This window comes from Arvicanthis niloticus, chromosome 20 (genome assembly GCF_011762505.2).
Source record: "Arvicanthis niloticus isolate mArvNil1 chromosome 20, mArvNil1.pat.X, whole genome shotgun sequence".
NCBI classification, from domain to species: Eukaryota; Metazoa; Chordata; class Mammalia; order Rodentia; family Muridae; genus Arvicanthis; species Arvicanthis niloticus.
Window position 1 is genome coordinate 51,171,954 of NC_047677.1, and position 5,483 is coordinate 51,177,436.

Sequence of the window (5,483 nt, forward strand, 5' to 3'; positions counted from 1 at the left end):
AAAATGCATGTTTAAAGGGTCCAAACCATTTTAATGTCAGAAAATAGGCAATGTCTGAGGTTAAAGATTTAGGACCACAAATGTCAAATACAACAAATTGACTTCAAAAAAATTGTCTTTACTTTTTTTTGTTCTGTTGTTTTATTGTTTTTGCTCTGCTTTCATGGTAGCCAGTGATTTTAAGAATAAATTTGATAATTATTCATTTTTCCTCCACTTCATTTTACCATATTTGCCGTTTAGGGATTATAGACTGCAGCAGTTGTTATAGTTAGTAAACACCTTATTTCCAACATAAGGTAGGTTGAAATTAGTCTTTTGCCACTGTCCCTTAAAAATATCCCAGTGTGGTCTTTCCACTGTGTACCTTTCTGTTATGAGGACTTGTCCCCTCCCCTTTTAGTCTTGTATCTTGAGAATTTTCTCTGGTCATCTGCTCTGTCCCTCTGAAGTGTCTGGAGAAAAGGGCAAATAGGTTTGAATTACCATTATGTCTGGGGCTCCCAGAAGTTCTGTACTTACTGTAGCAGTTCATAAATAATTGTAACTAACACTCCCAGCCCACTCAATATAGTGCCCTGTTCTCTGTTGCGCCTTGGGCCCTTCCATGAGTGATGCTCACACCTGGTCTCTGGGAGCGCTTTTTCTGTCCTGGGAAGCTGAGTGGTGGGGATTTCAGTCTACTTGGGTAGCTCTCAGAAAGGTTAAAGAGTTGGGGTTGTCTTAGTTATTTGTTTTTTCTTGTCATCAGGATAGCAACAGTGTTTTGTCAAGCTTTGTGCGTTGCCAGGGAAACTCCAAAATAAAAAACAAAATTACAGTGTGTCATACTATATGGAGTTGTTATATTTTCAGTGAAGGGCTTCATTTCATAGAAATGTTTATTCCCTGAGTTTGAATGTGTATCTTTACATCTGAAACTTGGTGGCAACGTGGACATCTTAAAGTGCTGCCATCCTTGACTAATTCAGTATCTTCAGGTTTCACTTTCATGAGCTGGATATCGCCTTTCTTTAAAGATTTCTGCCTTTTAAAATTATTGTGCTCCTTGGTCTTTGACTAAACAAGCTTTTACTTCTGAGCTAGTTCTATGTTGGAGTTTGAACTAGACATCCTTCAAATGAAGGGGTTTCTGATGTGCTTTTTCAGCTTTTCCTAAACCTTGGGCAGGGATGTGCCTAATGGTAATGTAAACCGTTGTAATGTTTCCTCGTATTTAGTGTTTCAAGTCCTCAAATTGGTGAACCAGGTCACATTTCCACGCTGGTCTCTTCTCCAAGCACAGCAGTTTCTCATGGTTGAATCTCCAATTGCTGAGAGGTTGTAAGGCTTAGTTTCTGGTATATCATGTTTAGGATGCAAAACTCTTTGATTTCATTATGGTAGGGTGTGTTTCAGCTCTTCTGAAGAGAAGAGGCAAAGCAAGGTGAAATCAGTGGCAGGAGTCAGTGAAATGGCTGTGGGGGAAAAGCAGAGATGGGATGTATTTGGTTAGTATCCAAACAGACATCAGGTTCTGGGATCTCAGCATCAGTCCCTTGATGTTCCTTTTCCTTTAGTTAAATAAGGGCCTCGTGGTAGTCTCAGTGGTCTTTGGACAACACAAGTAGTTCATCCTTGACAATTTCTTCTGTTTTGGCCAAGAAAGTACTTCAAGATGTGTGCATTTTGTAGGGTGCTGCTTTGTCCTGTTTAACAATAGCTTGCTTCTCCTGTCCTAATTGACCAGTCAGCTGTCAGTTTTCCCAACACTTAATCCATCTGAAAGAAATATATCTAATGTGAAAACATGACCATAGTAAATTGCTATTTAGCAGCCTTTAGTGACTGCTTTATCCAAACATGTCCAAATACAGGCTCCCTCATCATTCAGGTTAATGAGCTGCCACACTTCCTGCCATGGTGATGAATCCAGGTGCAGCTTTAGATTTTTCTTGCTTTACTTGATTGCTGATCTTACTGGACACCCCCCCACACACACACACACACATACACAATATGTCTTAAGTACCAGGATGCTTGTGAGTTGTTAAAAGGACACAGGTCTCTCCTCAAGTCCAGTCCCAACTGCATTTGAATTCCAGAATGCCTGTTGAACAGTCTTTCTAGAGGAGACACTTCAGGGCCTGGGAATCCTGTTCTATGTCCTTGTTACTGTAGGAATCATCAGGAGACCAGTAGGATCCAGACCAACCTTGTCACAAACATGGGCTCTCTCATTTGACAGCTGACTTTCAGCAGGTTATGGTGACATCCTGGTGATTGCTGTGCACAGGAAAGCTGTGACTCCTGCTCTCTGTGCCTTCTGGATGTGGCACTGGAATGAGGCAGTCTGCTGTAGTATGGGCTCTGCTCCCACTGCTGATACCAGAGTACAGGGCTTCGTCCTTGTCCTTTGAATCTTCTGTAGCCATCACTCCCTTGGTGCCCTTATCACCTCCTTTCATATGTGTCCCACCCAGATCCATTTATCCAGCCCAGACAATTTCCTAAGTGTCCCTCTGCCAACCTGTGGGAAGCGGCTCCACTCTCATCATTACAAAGTGGCACTTGGCATAGGCATTGCTGGAGAGAAAAGACAACTCCATATATGGAGTTGTATGTGCTGAGAGGTGTGGTTACCCGATCACCCCACCTCGTGTCATTGAGAGTGGCCAATTAGTGACTTCGTGGCAGCTGCTGACAGGATCAAGGCAATGCATATAAGGGGCTTTGGGAGCTGGGGAGAGAAGACAAGAGGAGAAGAGAAGAGAAAGAGAGAGGAAGTGCGCTGTACAGGGATAGCTGAATAAACCGCTTGAAGAAGAACACGGTTGCCATTGCCTTATTCTGCAGGTCGGACGTGGGTAGCTACACCAACCTCCCACCTAAGCAAAATATTAGTGGACATTTCAGCTCAGTATCCTACACTGCCACATCCCTTCTTCACATATGCCATTGGCAGTCTTGCCTTCTTTGCTGGTGGCATCCCTTTCGTTTTCCTGGCACAGTCTGCATCCCTGTATAATTCCTTCCTCATGCTTTGATATTGCTCATTAGGAAGAGCTCTAGGTCCATCTACAGACCAGGTCCACGTTATTTCCTGCATCTCCACTGCTTTTGATGGGAGGAGGAACTGATGTTTCCATCCTAGTGGAATTTCCTGCAGTGTCTCAGTTCTCTTCGTAGGATATAACCTGAACAGTCCTTTACAGAGTAAAGTTGTTCTGGCTGGAGAGATGGCTCAGAGGTTGAACATACTGACTGCTTCCAGAGGTCCTGAGTTCAATTCCCAGCAACCACATGGTGGCTCACAACCATCTGTAATGTGATCTTGGTGCCCTCTTCTGGTATGCAGGCAAAACACTGTACATAATAAATAAATCTTTTTTTTTTTTTAAAGAGCTAATAAAAATCTAATGCTTAAAAAAAAAAAGGTAAAGTTGTTCTATGTTTTGCTCAAAACTCCCCCCCCCCCTCAAAGAAAGAAATCTTCCAGTAACCCCTGACTGTCCTCTGATGTCAATAACTACCTCCTGGGTATAATTTATAATCAAATGAATTTCTTCCTGTTACACCATATATGCTTCACAGGTTGAACATGTTGTTGCTAAAATTTCTAATCACCAGAGGCTTTAGTGAGTTGTAATCCTGGAACTCACTCTGTAGACCAGGCTGGCCTCAAACTCAGAAATCTGCCTGCCTCTGCCTCCCAAGTGCTGGGATTAAAGGCATGTGCCACCACTACCTGGGAAGGCTTTTCTTTTATCCCCACCCTACCCTCCACCTCCATGGTGTATAATGGCGTATGTTACCCACAGCATAAAATTTAAGAATTGGGGTTAGTCCTCTGACAACCATGCTGCAGCCTTAACAGCTCATGTCTGTAGAAGTCTAAACACTTGGTTCACATTGAACAGTGTCTACAGTAGTGGGTGGCAGCCCCTTTGTGTGACCCCTTCATAGTGGTTGCACAGTAGATATTCTGTACATACAATACACATACAATATATTACAGTTGGTAACAGTACCAAAGTTACAATTGTGAAGTAGCAGCGAAATAATTTTATCGTTAGGGTTACTACAACATGAAGAACTGTATTTTAAAAAGTCACCACATTAGGAAGGGTGAGAACTAGTGGTCTACAGCATGTTGCACGATTTCATTTTCAGAAACTCAAACTTTGCACAGGGTCTGACTATGAAGACCCAGGCTGTCTTCACATCTCCCCTGTCTGCTGAGTGTGCAAAACCTGACTGGCCAAGAAGCCACTTTCCCCAATCACTCGTGATCAGCAAAACATGAGTTGATGGTGTGCGCATGAGTGCATGCATGCACGACTCAACCTTTGTTTGGCTCAGTTCCATAGTGTTACACTGTAGAAGTCATGAAAAATGTTAGTCACTGGGTAGTAGTGCTCAATAGCCTACTGCATACTCACCCACTTGTACTCCAAACCCAGAAACCTACAACATGGTCCCGTCCCCTGCTACTCTCTTTCTCCTTTGTCTTAGCATTTAGAAGCCTTAAGAAATGCCCCCAGGAGATGGGGTTGAAGTGGGGGAATCAAGGGCTCAGGGAGCAGCCCCTCCAAATTTACTGGTGGCCTGAGCACAGCTGCCACTTCTGCCTATAGAAAACGAGCCCTTCCAGGTTGGAGGCAGCAGGGCAGCCAGAAAACCAGCAGATTCTGGAGCATAGGGCAATCCTTTGAATTTCCTGCAGTCCACAGCACCACAGTGCTAGATAAAGCAACAGGAAGGGAACAGGAGGACCAGCTGCCAGTCAGTGTCCAGGAAGTGCATCTGCCAGAGCCTGACATATACAGAGGCAGATGCTCACAGCTAACCATTGAACTGATCATGGGGTTCCCAACAGAGGAGTTAGAAGACTGAAGGAACTGAAAGGGTTTGTGGCCACATAGGGAGAGCAACAATACCAACCAACCAGAGCTCCCAGGGTCTAAACCACCAGCCTGGGAACACATAGGGAGGGACCAATGGCTCCAGTTCTATATGTAGGGAAGGATGGCCTTGTCTGACATAGGTGGGAAAGGAGATCTTTGGTCCCGTGAAGGCTGGATGCCCAGTGTGGGGGAATTCAAGGATGGGGGCACATCCTCCTAGAAGCAGGAGGGGGGGGGATGGGATAGGAGGTTCCTGGGTGGGTGGGTGGGGGGAAATGGGGTAAGGGGATAATATCTGAAATGTAAATAAAATATCCAATTTTTTTTAAAAAAGGTGTTTCTAGAGGGATCTCTGACCTGCAGATGTACAGAGCCAGGTTCTCAGAACTATAATTATCTTGGTGGTAGATTCTTTGTTTTTGATTTTCGCATGACTTCCAGGACTAGGAAAGTGTGTGTTCCCTTTGTAAGACTGCACAAACTTCTAATGGTCTTTTAATGTCCTCAAGAACACAGACCACTGATGGATCAGTGGGTAAAGGTGCTTGCTATGTAAGCCTGGGTTTGATCTTTAGAGCCCACATACAGGTGGAAAGA